Source organism: Pantherophis guttatus, chromosome 2 (assembly GCF_059756535.1).
Source record: "Pantherophis guttatus breed Tessera chromosome 2, ASM5975653v1, whole genome shotgun sequence".
Lineage (NCBI taxonomy): Eukaryota > Metazoa > Chordata > Lepidosauria > Squamata > Colubridae > Pantherophis > Pantherophis guttatus.
Window position 1 is genome coordinate 56,834,872 of NC_142064.1, and position 17,451 is coordinate 56,852,322.

The following is a 17,451-nucleotide window of genomic DNA, read 5'->3' on the forward strand; positions in this document are numbered from 1 at the left end:
CTTTCCATTATAAAGCCTGTTTTACCAAGTGTTGTTAAGATCTTATTAATACTCTTAGGAACTCCACGTCCACTCCTCCTCATATAACCCCCTGCCAGCAACTTCTAATTTATCTTCTAGTTCAGGGGTGTCAAACTTGCAGCCTGTGGGCTGGATGCGTCATGCACTGATCACGCCCACACCCAGTTTAACGAAGGGGGGAAAAGTCATGATACATCACGTGATGACGCGAGTTTGAAACCCCTGTTCTAGTTAATTTTTCTGGAGAATGCCTTTCATAAGCAATTCTCCATGTCTTCATTCTCGCTGATAGTCTTTAAATCTTATATCACTTCTTATATCACACATAGAGCTAACTCCTTATATTTAAGGTGCCTTTAATTGTTAAACTGAGCACCTTTTCTTTGCTGAATACACAACAAAATCTTAGATGAGATCTCTTGTCCCACTGCCAAGTAAATGGCAGGTTTACTGTATATGCATTATATAAATCGTTCTTTCTGTTTAATAAAAATCAGAGGGTGCTGCAGAGTCAAAACAGGTGCCATCTGGTGATCCATTTGCTCTCACGTTCATTGCTTTACCTGCTGCTTTTGCACTGGGCTGAGATAAATCATAGCCTTTGGAATGCAGAACATCTGGTGAGTTGATTCCATGCTGAAAGGCCTGCGTAAATGGAATTCAGCTTTCAATTTCCAAAAGCCTTTTGCACTTAAACAATGACATAACCGCAGAAACCAAATTGCACGTTTATCATTCCACAAAGGTCATTCAGAAGGTGGGGTCAGCATTTCTGATTTGCTGATAAAATCCAAGATATCAGAAACATGAAATTCAATGATTGAATAAAGCAGCAGCCAATTTCCTCAAATCAACTTTTAGTTACTCTCCATATTCTATCAAACTAAGCACTAAAGGAAGAAAAAGGCATAGCTCTACCAATATTCAAGCAAAAGAGAGAATGGTTTCCCTTCCAATTATTTCCCCTGATGCAATTAATTTGGAACACATGCTAGACTTATTTAAGGAGATATGGTAATATCTTAGGCTGACCCAAAGGTGCTTTTTCAGAGGCAACTAGACTTTCTTGTTTTTTCTTTTGAAGATGTTTTGCTTCTCATCCAAGAAGCTTCTTCAGCTCTTTCCATTCCCCACTATCCTGTCAGAGCTGAAGAAACTCCAGTTGCCTCCTGAAAAAGCACCTTTGGGACAATCATGATCTGGATAACTGAGAATCTCTACAGAATCTTAGGCTGACTGTGGGGAGGGGAATTATAGGAGGGGAATTATAAGTTTCCCATTATAGCTTTCTTATCTATCCATTCTTTTCTCCCTTTTATAGAGAGTTATTTGGCTTCATTGGTTTAATAAGGATTTTCTCATTTAAACCTTTCCTGTTTCTTGTCCAAGCTAACAGTAAACAACCCATCCAAAGAACCTCCAAAACCACTCCTATCAACACTGCAAGCCACTAGCATATAAACTGAAAGCAAACCACATTTCTTACTAGCACTGATAATATTACCTAGTTTGAGTAATGCAAGAAAAGAAGCTCAGAGAGCACCAAGAACCCATCAGGAATTAGTACTGTAAAAGGTTTATTGAGTTCTGTAATTTTGGACTTTGGGTATCATTGGTTGCCCTCTCCCCTCTTTGGAAGAGCTTTATAGCTCCCGCTGCCTTAAGAAAGTTCAAAACATTCTTAAAGATCCATCTTATCCTGGGCACCCTTTTTTTGAACTATTACCATCTGGCAGACAGTACAAGATAATAAAAACAAGGACAAATAGGCTGAAAAACAGCTTCTATCCCAGGGCAATAACCATATTGAATTCTAAGGTATAGTGCAATATTGGGCTTTCAATTTCAGTTATATACTGTAGAATGTAAAGGATGTATGTTTGTGTTTTTATTTTTATAGTTATAATGTACACTGAAGAGGGCATTTAATTTCGTTGTACCATGTGCAACGACAATAAACTAAACTAAACCCTTCTGAGATTAGAATATCATGCTTTGTTGATCACATCTTTGTGACATTGGGCATAAGAATAAATTTATAAACTCATAAATTCATTATGATTGGTCACATAGTCAGCCAGCTGTTTAGACTGGATTTGGCTTTTTTATGCAACTAGTAAGTACTTTCCAAGGACCTTGGGAATGCAGATGTTGTTCGATGGTGTTAAAGATATCATTATATTTTTATCTTACCTTTTAAAAATATAACCCAAGGTGGTGAAACAAACAACAACCATCATAACAAATTAACAGAAACAATGTGGCTTAATACTATGTGGATCCAATCTATGTAACTTATTGTTGTGGGTAAATCCACCTATTGTGTCTTAGACAAAATGTAATGATTAAAACAAGATGGTTTTAAGTCCTCAGCAATATGATGGCATGACATCATATTACTATAGAAGAGGACTATTTTTAGTGCCACACTGAAATTGATACATAATCTTAGTTCGCCAGGGACGGTCGTAATAAATTATAGTTGATCTTTTCCTGATGTAAATGAACTTGGTCTTGTTCCCAGACATAGGATGTTGCTTTCTTTTTGCAGTGCAAAATCCACTTTAGGGATGTGCAGACATTCAGCTCCATAGTTGAAAATGTATGTGGGAGACAGCAAGAATATGCTCTGTGGATCTGTCTGAGCTCCATTCCTTTTTGTGGCCTTCATAGGAAATACATGTTTTGAGTTAAGGCATTAAGAGACTACCTCCTTCATAGCCACATATTTCTGTTTTATATGATGCAGGGGAATGCATGGCTAGATATCTGGAGGACAGCTAGAATGAGCTGAATAAAATATAAATCCTAGGAAATAATATTAATTATTTTCCTTACTAATTTCCCAATATTTTATTTTATTTAAAGCATTTATATAGCCAACTTGAGCGCTGTGATACTGGATGGCTTACACTAAATCAAGGAAACAAAACAATTTCAGATTAAATTCCAATACAAAACCCTTAATACAACCAAGCCCTCCCACTAAACAGGATTCCAATCATTTGAGTCACAACACCCAAGGGAAAACTCATGCATGCTTCTCTATCAATATTCCTGGGATGGTAAGATCAATAACAAGCAAAGAAGGGGCCACTGGGTAGATTTCAAATTTTGAAGCTATATTAATGGTACTGTAACAGAATGGTTTCCATAGTTGGCGGAAGGACAGTCACTAAATGGTAAATTGGTAAGATTTCTTCCAAACATTCAATAGTCTTTGTACAATGTATCAACAGTTTTCACCTAAGACTATATTTTTAAACAAATGATAGTCTAAAGCACAGGTAGTCCTCGACTTATAACAATTTGTTTAGTGACTGTTCAAAGTTACAACGGCAATGAAAAATGTGACTTATGATTGTTTTTTAACTTTATGACCATTGTGGCATCCCCATGGTCATGTGATCAAATTTCAGATGTTTAGTATCTGACTCATAGTTATGACCATTGGAGTGTCCTCAGGTCATGTGATCACCTTTTCCACCTTCTGACAAGCAAAGTCAATGGGCAAGTCAGACTCACTTAACAATCATGTTACTAATGTAACAACTGCGGTGATTCACTTAACAATGGTGGCGAGAACAGTCGTAAAATGGGGCAAAATTCACTTAACAAATGTTTCGCTTAGAAATTTTGGGCTCAACTGTGGTCGTAAGTTGACCTATACCTCTTTTCAAATCAATGAAACAAATGCATTTTTCCCAGTTTCTTGATCAGCAGGCTTTGGCTATCTCTCTCAAAGCCACTTTACTTTGTTATCCAGCAAAGTGAAGTAACTATGCATGCATGTACTTCCAGAAACACTTTAGGAAGTAGCCTCATAAAACACCAGGCAATTCAATGGACTGGAAAAGAGATGTTTTAGATGTGATCGCACATAGTTAAAAGTACTGTTTCAAAGGATTTGGACATCCCTAATGTACAGTAGGTTCAAAATTTAGCAAAGAAGCCATCAGCCAATTAGAGATACAGAAACCTTCAGCAGCCTGTAGTACAGTGGACTAAAGCACTGTTATTAACAGATTAACATCTGCTGCTTGCAATTACTGCAAGTTCAAATCTCACCAGGCTCAAGGTTGACTCAGCCTTCCATCCTTTCAAAGGTAGGTGAAATGAGGACCCAGATTGTGGGGGCAATAAGCTGACTTTGTATAAAATTTACAAAAGTGTGAAGGCTATTGCTTAACGCATTGTAAGCCGCCCTGAGTCTCCGGAGAAGGGCAGCATATAAATTAAAGAAAAAAAAATATCAGCTGAGCGTGAAAATCGTTTGATTATCTAATACTTATAATCGATGGTGTCTTTATGATTTGGAACTTGAATATCCATAGTGATATCATTAATGACTTCTGGTTTGGGAGGTTGCATGAAAAGTTGAGCAAATATGACTATATTTTCTACATCTTTCACATATTGACCATTATAGATGTCTATATCTGGGCATCTCTGCAGCGTGAAATATTTCAACTGGAATTAAACCAAGTATTAATAGTCCAGTTTGAAGCTAATTATTGATGACATTCTGATTATAGGAGAAGGACAAAATAATGTAGAAAGCTCCCAATTGGTAAGTTACAGTCTTCCTTCCAGTGGTAGAAAGAAAAGGATATCAAATTAAATCCAGGCAAAATTAGATTCAACCAGGGAAAGGTGTCATATGTAGAGCGTGATCTTTCAGGTCAAGGTCTAAAGGCTCATCTCAGAATGAAGAGGCAATTTGGAACAGGCTATGACCAAGGATGTGACCAGAATTCACTGTTTCATGGGAACAATAAACTTCCTAGCTAAAATTAGGCAGATTTGACAGTTCAGTTGGTACTATAGCAGTATTAAAAAGAATGTAGAAGGTACTAGTTGGTACTCCAGGAAAACAGATTTGAAAGATTAAAGCAATTAATCACCAAAGCACCTGCCATAAAATACTGCCAGCTGGGGAGCAGATGATTTTACAATGAGATTCTTCTGAAAAAGAATTGGGGAGGTTTTACAGGAGCAACCAACTGACAATGCAAGCAGAGTCTTTCAGTAGCTCAACAGGGGTTTGCATAAATAGTAAAAGAACTACCATCTCTGATGTTTGAATAAATTCTTTCCAATATTTTGCTCATGGGCAACTGATAATGGTAGTTTCTGATCATAAATGACTGGAAATAGTAACAAAGCTGTTCTTTAGAACACCCAAATGATTGGAACATGCATTGACAGGCTTAGAACCATGATAAATTCAGATTGGAAGTTTTTCCTGCTGACCAGGAAGTTTTTCCTGCTGACAAACACAGGAACTTCTGGCTGACATCACAGTGATATCGGACGTGAGGTCTTCCTATGCCCACGCTGAGTTGGAGAACTCTGAAAGGAGCTAAAGCCACCCTGTAGGGGTGGTGAAGAAAAGAGGGGCATCCTGTAGTTCGGGGAGAGCAGCAACTCTCCTGCTGGACTCAGAGCTTCTTCCCTCTCCCTTGACAAAGAGACAGCCATTATGGCTGCCATGAAGCTGGGATAGCCGAGGCAACAAATAAATGTGCAGGAGCGGTGCAAATGAACAGTGATTGGATCTGGGTGAGAAAATTCCTTTTTAGTTAGACCCTAACTTTAAAGAAAAAAAGAAAATGGAAATCCAGGAAAAGAGACTCTTAGAACTATTTTTTAAAGAGGCGAACTACCATAGAGAGAAAAATCCTAGACCTGAAAGAAAGGAACTAAGGGGAGAAAAGCCCTTTTAAAAGCCTTTTAAAACATAGAAAATTGGATTCTTAAACTGGGTAGGCATTGTTTTGGAAAGGCATTATAAAATGCTGGAACTATCTACTTGAATCTACTTGGATAGCCGATTTTGCTTCCATAAATTGAACTAAATTTGGATTAATCAATTTATCAAAATGGAAACAATGCTGAAACCTAAGCTGAGGGCATCATCTACTGGTGAGTGGAAAATATACCATACCCCCACAAGACTAGGAAAATTCTTAAGAGAAATAAACAACATTCATCTGGAGGACTGTGGTGATGCTGTTCTATAGTTATCCACTTTATGATTACTGGAGACTCTATTGTGAGAATAAGGAATATAAGGAATAAAGTAGAGTAGAGTAGGGTAGGGTAGAGTAGAGTAGAATAGGGTAGGGTAGGGTACGGTAGGGTAGGGTAGGGTACGGTAGGGTAGGGTAGAGTAGAGTAGAGTAGAGTAGAGTAGAGTAGAGTAGAGTAGAGTAGAGTAGAGTAGAGTCAAGTCAAGTCAAGTCAAGTCAAGTCAAGTCTCTTGATTTGTGCCTGGACTACTTAAATGGAATTGATCAATAATCCTGAGATATAAAGAACTATAATTATTGATCTTTCTGAGGAGCAACACTGGATTTGAAAATATTGTTTTTGGACTTGAGTAAGAGCGGGACTTATTAAAATAAGACAAGATGCTCCATCAGGGGGAAATGAGTGAGATTTCAAGAGAAATGGCATTGATGTTTCAAAGCATTAGGGGTACTATGACAAAAAATCACAGAGAGATAAAGAACCTAATGCAAGACATAGATCCAAGAGAGGAGTATGGGAGGCAAGCCAAAAAATGAATAAGAATTGAAGTATTAAAACAGGCAAGAGATGATGAATAGAAAGGAATTATCATTACTTTCTTTTCTTTTCTTTTTGTTCATATAATGATGGCCTGATTAAAAACTAGAATAGAGGTAGACATAAGAATACACACCTTTATATAAAGCAAGAGTTAGATGGAAAGATTGGAGGTTGAAAGATGATATTACTGCTACTGGAATGGCATATTGTGACTCTGAACAACCAAATAAGGAAGGACTATGTCTTAATATTAACAAATGTATTAATACTAGGATTAGTAATGGTGGCCTGATTAGAAGTTAGAATAGAGATAGAAATAAGAAAAAGGGGGAACATTAGCAGATATAATTTTTACATAATATAATATAAGTAATAATTAGATGGAAAGATTAGAGGTTGAAAGATGGTATCACTACGTATGCTTAATAATATCATTGGCATTAAAATGGAACATTGAAATATTGAATAACTACTCTAAAAACAATCATGTATATGAATACTAGGATTACATAAGCTTGATTAATGCAACAAGTATTATTATTACTATTATTGCTGTTTGTATCAAAATGAATTATACCCAGAGGACCCACTGTTCATATATTGATATTTTAAAAACCCAATAAAACTTTTTTTAAAAAAAGACTTGCCTGCCTATGTAGTGTGGAAAAAGCTGTCTAAGAGATGAAGTCATTAGGCAATCAACATGGCATATTTCCTCTGAATTTAGATAACAAAGTTACAAGAAATAAATTTGTACAGCTCCAAATAATTAACCATGTAATTTTGGAAGGCTGGCTTGTAAATAAAAACCATGTGTTTGTGGGAGCAGAAGTACTGTTAAAGGAAGAAGATTATGTCTAGCATGGCCTAGTATACTTTGACCAGCAGATTGTTCTTATTTTAGCCTTGCTGCATAAGCTAAGAGTTATGGAAGTATGTTATCTCTCAACAGTTGCTTTTGACAGGATCAAAAGTCAACCAAATTTTGCACAAGGTCATGGAAGAAGATTGGCATATATTCACTTCTAAAGCGGATACAGCTACATTTAAAGAAAAGCAATATTTTACCTTTGAAGATTATTATTCCGAGTTTATTTATGGCCTTCAGGATATAGGAATCTGAGAGGCAATCCAAACCTTTCCAAATACTGGAAAGGTTTTGACATAGTATTTGAATACTGTGATTCATGTGTATTGAATTCAGAGTATTTTCTTCAGCACAATCAGATTCCGATCACTTTCCTTTTCTACCCACAGCAATGGAACAATAGTCAGCTGTCAAAGCAGTAAAGTTGCTACATAAAACTGTGACCCCAGGGTCTGACTCTTATCTGCCTCTTTTGGCTTATCAAAATAACTCAGTGCAGGATTGCAGAACCAAAGCAACAGAAGGCCTGATGGGCATAGGGCCAAAATTGCTACCTGTAGATAACCTGGATCTGCTCATGAATCTGTAGGCAATCACACAGATAACCTTATTTATATTGGTTTTACAACATTTTGAAATTGCCACAGTCCCAAATGATTCTGTGTCAGCCAGACCCACTAGATCAGTGGTTCTCAACCTTCCTAATGCCGCGACCCTTTAATACAGTTCCTCGTGTTGTGGTGACCCCCAACCATAAAATTATTCCTAAAACCATTGAAAATATGTGTTTTCCTATGGTCTTAGGCGACCCCTGTGAAAGGGTAATTCGACCCCCAAAGGGGTCATGACCCACAGGTTGAGAACCACTGCACTAGATAGACCAGACCAAGAAATTGATTCCACAGAAATAAAACCACTCATACTGAAATTAATTAAAATTACAGAATGCTGTGAATCTAATTGTGCTCCTCTTTCTTCTTATGATCCAGTGAATTAGGATGGTCTCTTCCTAAACTGCTTCCAAGCGGAATGGGACAACTTGCCATGTCCAACTCACCCCATCCGACTCTCCCCAGCAGTCTCACTGTGGCCAACTCACCATAGCTAACTTGCTGCAGGACAATTCAATGTGAGATAACTAAAACTCAAGAAAGGGACAATTGCAGTCCCGTAATTGCAGTTCATTCCAGCCTCGAGGACTTCTAACTTAAGAAGAGTCAAACGTAAAGCAAGATAAAGCTCACTGCAATTCACTTGTCCCTCTCTTGAGGGACTATCCGGTTGAATTATCCCACAGTGAATTGTCGCCCAAATAGTTGGCCGGGGTGAGATGGCTGAGGCAAATTGCCTGTAGTGAGCTGGCTGCCCTAGGCCTGGTTCCAACTACTATCTTGTTCTGGACTTGAAAAATGCTTCAGCCCATTTTGCGTAGATAAGAGTTCCTGCATATCTCCATCAAGATTGTTGACGGAGATTGTTGTAGAGATTGTTACTCTGCTGCTTAGTGCTGGTTGTGAGTGGAGTGGCCTTTAAGCCTGAAAAATAAATAAATAGCAAAGGCTTTACTAAAGAAGAAAAATATATTTGTCTTGGTTGCAGAAGGTGAATGTGACTCCACTATCAATGAATGCTAGCAAGCATTCATTGTATTTGAAGAAAAATTAATGATAGACACATGAAGGTAGAAAATGTAACTTCTATCCAAACTATACTTGAAAAGGCAGAAACATAAGAAGTTTCCTTGTTGTTTAAACTCAGAGACTCATTTTACAAAATAGGCCAGGTGAGAGACAGACATCAGGAGAACATAGGAAGATCACCTCTCTTTATCTCTCTCCATTTTTCGTCAAAAGACTCCTAAATTCAAAATAATGATGCAGTGTCTAACATATGACCATTCAGAGACTTCCAATCTCAATTATACAGAGTTCTGCTATATAGGATACAATCTATAGATAAAACTACCCCAATAGGCATCACCTGGACTTGTGACAAGAGTTTTTATGAGATGACTATTCCTGAAGGCAATCTATGCCATCATAATTGCAGGCATCTGCACTCTCAGAAGCAGAAAGAAGAGAATGATGTATCACAGAGACTGCCAAAACATGTACCACCAAAGGCCAAACTGCCTGCAATGAAAATGAGCCAGTGTTGAATCCTCATGAAAAATGGACAAGAATTAAAGATGTTCCAATCTGGCCATTTTTCAAAGAAGCCAGCGCAAGTCAATGACATTTTAATTGCGTCCAAGATAAGATCAGAATCATGGATTTATAATCTTTGGCTTTAGCTAGGAGGAGGTTGTACCATGTTGAGGATTGAAATATTTAATATAAACATTTCAGTTTCTGGAAATCTGTGGAAAACAATGCCACGGAAACAAACTAAGGTGGGACATTGTTTCTTGATTAACAGAGTTAAATGGAAAGAGTTGTAGTTTGAAAGGAATGGAGGATTCTGGGATAGTAAAAATTATGAGAGGAATCTTACACCAGCTTGGAGTAGCTTAGGCTGGACAACTTTTGAATTGTGTGAGTTAAATAGTTTTTTTTCTAAATTAGTCCCCAAAACTTTGCAAAAGTTTGGTGTTTATTTATTTTATTTATTTATTGGTTCGATTTATATGCCACCCTTTTCTGGAGACCTACAATGCGTTAAGCAATAGCCTTCATACTTTTGTATGTATGTATGTATGTATGTATGTATGTACATGCAAGACCAACTTGAATGTAGCATGGATTTTTTTTTTTAATTTGATTTATATGCCGCCCTTCTCCGGAGACTCAGGGCGGCTTACAATGCGTTAAGCAATAGCCTTCATACTTTTGTATATTTATACAAAGTCAGCTTATTGCCCCCACAAACCGGGTCCTCATTTTACCTACCTCGAAAGGATGGAAGGCTAAGTCAACCTTGAGCCTGGTGAGATTTGAACTTGCAGTAATTGTAGGCAGCTGGTGTTACTTAACAGTGCTTTAGTCTGCTGCACCACCAAGGCTCCTCAAAACATTTATCACAACTTACCTCTGTTTCTTTGTCTTCTGGGCAGTTGGACATTTTTCAAATCTAAGCACTAGTCTGCAGAACTAGAAAATTTCCCTCTCTACTTGCAGTCATCTTACCCAGACTAAGCAAACCGAGCCTAGTTAGGGTTTATCTGGGAATTTTTTAGAACCTTTATTAAAAGTTCAGCCACTTAAGAAATTTGGAGCATACATAATGCATATACATGCACGTATACATACACTTGTTGAAGACATACCTATATGGTTAAATCTGAAAAAAAACTTTACTTAGCCATGTTGACTCTTTTTATTACTACTGAGGAAGTCACCTACACATACAGAAGTAGTCAAAATGCCCTTGCAGTGACCGGACTGCACCAAGGCCAGAGATAACCACGGTTGCAAAAAACAGAACTTCCCAAAAGCTAAAGCATTAACTACCATACCCACAAGGAGGAGACTTCCTGTTATTGCCCAGGAATGAGCAAAATTGAGTAATTGCCTGTGACCCCTTCTTTGCTCTTCCTTGTGCTCACATGTTTATTGGGTGTTTGGGTCATGCTCAAAGAAATATTCTCCAACGTATTCTTTGTGTGCTTGACCAGATTATGCAGAGTCTTCATAAAAGTACTGGAGACATTGCAAACTGCACTCTGATGAAATGGCTTGGGTGACTGAAAAGGAAGAAAACTGATGAGAATCCGGGCAATTTTTTCCAGCACAATCTATTTGAAGAGTACAATTAAATTTTAAGAAACCTCACAAGGGAGGTATAAAGAAAAAGTAAAGAAAAAATAACCAAAGTAATAATGTCCCCGGGGTAACCTCTTTGCTACTATTGCTTATTTATGCATTTAAACCAGAACATCTATAGAAAATCATAGTTCTACATATAACTCTTTTCTTACCCTTTCTCTTTACTCTACTTTGTAAATATCCTACCCAGATGCATCCATTCTTTATTCAAGTTCCAACTTGGCTCTTCCTGTCATAATCTCCAAGGAGGATCATAGCAAGTCATGTAATTTTCTTTCCCCCAAAATATGTCTGCATCCTGCTTCCATAGCAAGCAAAATTAATTAAAAAGCAAAGTGCTATATCTCTTGAGAAATGCTATGAAGGTTGAAATCAGCTGGGTCTTCTGACTCATTTGCAACTTCCATACCAAACTATATTTTAAACAGAAGATCTAATGCAATTATTTAAAATAATTGCTGACAGGGATGACAGAGAACGTGAAAAATCAAGTTTCTGAACTCTGGATTTCACAAGTACAGATAATTAAGTGTAAGAGGGCTATTTTATAGATAATTTTTATTAAAGATGTTTTTGAAAAGGAAGATAAAACCAATACAACAGATTAACAGATTAACAGAGTTGGAAGGGACCTTGTAATATAAAGTAAGAAAAAGAAAAGAAGAAGAAAACAATCATTGAGAAAGCTAAAGTTCAAGAAAGTTTTAAAAAAAGAAACAAGCATAAAGTCTACAAGGGGTTTCCAATCAAAAGTAAATGCAAATATTGTATTTTCTCTGATCAAAGAAGTCAGGTTAGCCATCTCAGCAAGTTCAATCATCTTCACAGTATAAGTAGTTTGTAAAAGTGAAAACATGTGTTATTGAAATGCTATAATTATTATCCATTATTTTTTAGCAAGTCCTGACTTTTTTTTTTTTAAATTTGATTTATATGCCGCCCTTCTCCGGAGACTCAGGGTGGCTTACTGGGGGAGTGTCTTTATTAAAACAAATGAATTAAGTTGAAGAGATCTGTTGGGCAACAACTATCAGGTTTCCTGTTCCATTTGTATCACTGGACAACTTTTTTTTTCTTCAAAAAGTTTGCTTCCTGGAAAACCTGATGATAATAATTGACCCCTTCAAACTGAATATAAGTATAATTTCAGGATGAATGTATCATGTAGGAATCTTGAGAAGTATGAAATTAACTTTTAATATAGTAACGTATATAATGTTTCCAACACATTGCATGATTTCAACAGGGCTAAAAGTGTTTTGCTGCAGATTTTCATTCATACTCAGTATTTGATGCATCTCGTGGCAACGTCCAACAATAGTCAGCTAGCATTAATAGGTTTTAGTTGCCCTGATACCATTTTTCGATTTTGGCAAAGTTCTGGTGAAATCTTTCACCATGTTTGTTACTGACTGTACCTAGATTTTTGGGAAAGAAGTCCAAATATGAATGTAGAAAAGGAATCTTCAATGATGTGTTGCACTTCATAGTCTTGCATGCTGTAAGAAGTTTGCCAACTAATTGGATGTAGTTTGGTGGTGTGTTGTTGCTAAGAAAATTCTCAATAATATCCTTGAATGTTTTCCAGGCAATTATCTCTGATCCAACTAACAGATCTTTCAATCGCTTGTCATTGATGACATTTGTGAACTAAACCAACAAAAGTGCCTTCATAATCTTGGCATCAGTTATTCTTGGAAACATCTGTCTTGAATAATGAAAATTATTCACATTCCTTCTTCATTGCTTTCATCAAAATTCCCCCCCCATGTTTTATTTACTTTATTTGAATAACATATAAAAATTCCATTTCGATCAAACAGTGTGTTGTCTGGGTACAATTATTTTTAGGCAATTGTATTCAAAATGTTTACAATAGCATTCATCACAATAACATTAATACTATAATAACAATAATATTTAGTTTGTCTATTTTATCAAATTTCCATTTTAACATTTATCCTTTTTATGTCCCTGCATTTCTAACTTCTGTTTTTATTGTCTAACCATTGGTAAAATAAGTCCCATGTCAAAAAGCATTCAGTTTCTTTTTTGTCCTTAATAGTAAGTGTTAGTCTATCCATTTCTGCACATTCTAATATTTTCTTAATTATACTCTCATCTGTAGGGATCTCATCACACTTCCATTATTGAGCATATATAATTCTAGCTGCAGTTAATACATGTAAAATCAAGTATATAGTCCCTTTGTCATATTTTTCTGGCAGAATATTTCTGGTTTCATGTCTATATGCTGTTTTATCATTTTTTTCCAACCAAGTATGTATTTTCATCCAGTATTTTTTGGCTTTTGGACACGTCCACCAGATATGGTAATATGAACCAGATATTTGATTACATTCCCAACATTTAGCAGATATATCCTTATATATATATTTGCCAGTCTTGGTGCAAAATGCCATCTATAGAACATTTTATACACATTTTCTTTATGTGCAGTTGACAAAGTCAGTTTAACATTTCTATCCCACAATTTCTGCCATTTGTCTAGTTCTATGCTTTCATCAAAATTTTTCATCAATCTCGGTTTTATGTGAAACAAAGGCAAAAATAACTTTGGTCAACAAGTGGTTCATTTGCCAGGTTATTCTTGTCCTGGAACCAAATTACTTTGACGTGGCCATTTCTTTCTAATTTAATGTGACTCTTTTGCACGTTTCTTTCATGTGTGCAGCATAACCAGCAGGTATTGAAGGATATAGATTGCCATTGTGTAAAAATAGAAGATTTTTATAAAATGGTACGTGATAGGTTAAATTATAGCTTCTTTTCATAATAAGCTGCCAAAAATCTATAAGATACACCCAAAAGTGTTCAGGAAGCAAAATCTTTGTTGTCCTGTGTATTCAAAACAAGAAAAAAATAGCAAGCACATTGTATTGATTAAGCAGTGATCTTTATACAAGGCTCAGAAGGAAACATACATTTAGGAGAAAACAGAAAAAAATCAGGTTAAAGTAATATCTAAGTCTCATTCCCTTCATCCACAAGCTTCTTTGAAAGTAAATCCAGCGCTTTCCACATTTCTGAAACTGTAATATCCACTTTCTGTAAACAATGTATTCCAAACCCTGCTGGCGGAGGATGATGGAACTTGTTGCCCATCTCATTTGAAAAGAACCTGGTTAAGGAAGTTTGATGTGAAGAATAGTTGTGAACCTAAAGAAGAATAGATGGGAACAAGAATTGATTTGGCCTAGTGGTGAAGGTGTTGGTCAAGAAACCAGGAGATTGTGATTTTACTCCTGCCTTAGACATGAAAGCAGTGCTGAAATCCAACTATTTTTACTACCGGTTCTGTGGGCGTGGCTTGGTGGGCGTGGTTTGGTGGGTGTAGCAGGGGAAGGATACTGCAAAATCTCCATTCTCACCCCACTCCAGGGGAGGGATACTGCAAAATACCCATTTCCTCCCCACTCCAAGGGAAGTATATTGCAAAATCTCTATTCCCACCCCACTCCAGGGGAAGGATACTGCAAAATCTCCATTACCACCCCACTCCAGGGGAAGGACATTGCAAAATCTCCTTTCCTATCCCACTCCAGGGGAAGGATACTGCAAAATCTTCATTCCCACCCCACTCCAGGGGAAGGATACTGCAAAATCTCCATTCCCACCCCACTCCAGGGGAAGGATACTGCAAAATCTCCATTTCCACCCCACTCAGGGGCCAGCCAGAGGTTCCTCTGCTAGAGGTAGTATTTGCCGGTTCGCTGAACTGCTCAAAATTTCCGCTACCAGTTGTCCAGAACCTGTCAGAACCTGCTGGATTTCATCCCTGCATGAAAGCCAGCTGGGTGACTTTGGGATAGCCACACTCTCTCTTAGTCTAACTCACCTCACAGGGTTGGTGTTGTAGAGAAAATAGGAGGAGGAAGTATTATGCAGGGGTGAAATGTAAAATTTGTTACTACCGGTTCTGTGGGCGTGGGGGGGAAATGTGACTGGGTGGGCGTGGCCAACTTTTTTTTTTTTTTAACTTTTCAAAGCATTTTTTCTAATGCTTTGAAAAGCCTCTGCTGATCAGGCAACTCAGCTGGGATCATCAGAGACTTTTCAAAGCATTTTTTTAACCACCCCTTCGGCCAAGAGGTTGCAGAAAAAAATGCTTTGAAAAGCCTCTGACGATCCCAGCTGAGCCGCGCGATCATCAGAGGCTTTTTTCCCCTACTTTTAAAAGCATTTTTTTGTTGGAAGAGGTTGTAGAAAAAATGCTTTTAAAAGTAAAAAAAAAAAAAAGCCTCTGATGATCGTGCGGCTCAGCTGGGCATGGTGGGGGGGGGGCACAGGGATTTTTGCTACCAGTTCTCCGAACCACCTGCCGCCATCCCTACTGGATTGGGTGATCCGGTCCGAACCGGGAGCATTTCATCCCTGGTATTATGTATATTTGCCTCCTTGAGTTACTTATAAAGTAGTAAACACAGGATAAAAATATAATAATAATTACATTCTTTCTCTTGCTTTATATGTGAATGGCAGAGCTGCATGCATGACAGTATGAGATATCTTAGGCAAGCAGAACATGTAAATTCTGCCACATGCTCTGGGAGCCCTTGCTCACTTTGAGATTGGAAGACAAAATGAGTCTGAAACGTTGGCTAAATCACAATAAAAAGAAGTGGAGCTAGAAATAGCACTCTAAGAACTTCTAGTTCCCAAGATGTTTTTTCTCAGCATATCACATGTAGACAACCACAATGATAACTGCTCCGCCTTTTCTAATTTTAGCCTTTGGATACAAAATGGTTGGTTTCTAAATTGGTAAGATGTCCTTTGTGGGATTGTTTCTATTATTGAACCACATTTCCTAATATATATATATATATATTGTGCACAAAAGTGCCGGTAAGCACTTATGTAAGAAAATTGAAAGCTTACAGCAAGTTTTACTGTACAGCAAGTACAGAAAGCTTACTGAGTGCGATTGTCAAAAATTTCACAAGTGATGGTACTCTTGAGACTTGAGACTACAGAGTGAAAAGGTTGCTGAACAATACTATACAATAGATTCTCTATTTTTCTACCTTTTTCTGGCTAAGCAAAATGAGGCATCTAGACTGCTTTTGTCTATGGACTTTCATGTAGTTAGTAAGAGGGTAACTCTTGGAAACTGTCTTTAATTACAAAAAAACCAACTACTATGTTCTTTGATAGTATTTATTCATAAAAATGTGTTTATTTTGCTATAGGATGGCCTTTTAGATGCTCCTGAGATAATAAGAAATAGGAACAGATCATTATTTCTCCTTCATCCCTACTTTTACTGCTTTGAGAGAGATTTTTTTTTTTTGTCTATCATCCGTCCATCTGTCTGGCTGTCACATTTTAAAACCACTATTTCGCTCACTCTGGTAATGTACAAATAACAGAATAACAGAGGTGGAAGGGACCCTGGAGGTCTTCTAGTCCAAACCCGTGTTCAAGCAGGAACCCTATACCATTTCAGACAAATCTCTTCTTAAATTCCAATCTCTTTTTAAAAACCTCCAGTGTTGGAGCACCTACAACTTCTGGAGACAAGTCGTTCCACTGACTAATTGTTCTACTTGTCAGAAAATTTCTCCTTAGTTCTTGGTGGCTTCCCTCCTTGATGGAATTCCCATCCATTGCTTTTTATCCTGCCTTTGGGTGCTGTGGAGAAAAGGTTGATCCTCTCTTTTCTGTGGTAACCCCTTAGATATTGGAACACTGCTATCATGTCACTCCTATACCTTCTTCACATTAAACTAGACTAGACATACCCAATTTCTGCCACTGTTCCTCATATGTAATGTTCATAAAATATTAAAAACATTAAAAAGTATAGGAAACTTAAAAAGAGACAAACAATGTTAAAATTAATTAAAATGTGAGAGAAGGGCTTTCAGGGCTCTAAACAGCCCCATTTCTATGTGTTCCTCTGTGTACCTCAAGCAAAGCCAAAGAACCATGTTTCCTCAATTTTCCAGAAGGCCAGGAGATTGGGGCCCACCTCACTTCCAGGACCATGTTGCCCCCCACATGGTGGGGACAATAGCAGAGAAGGTTCCCTTCCTGTTGGAATTCTTTGGCTGATGAGGTTGACAATATATGGACCAAGTGGCTAGCCTAATGTAACAGTATGAGGACAGTTCCATAGGTAACCTGGCCACATAACACACAGAGCTTTAGAAATCATAACCAACACTTTGAATTGAATCCGGAAGCACACTGGCACCCAAT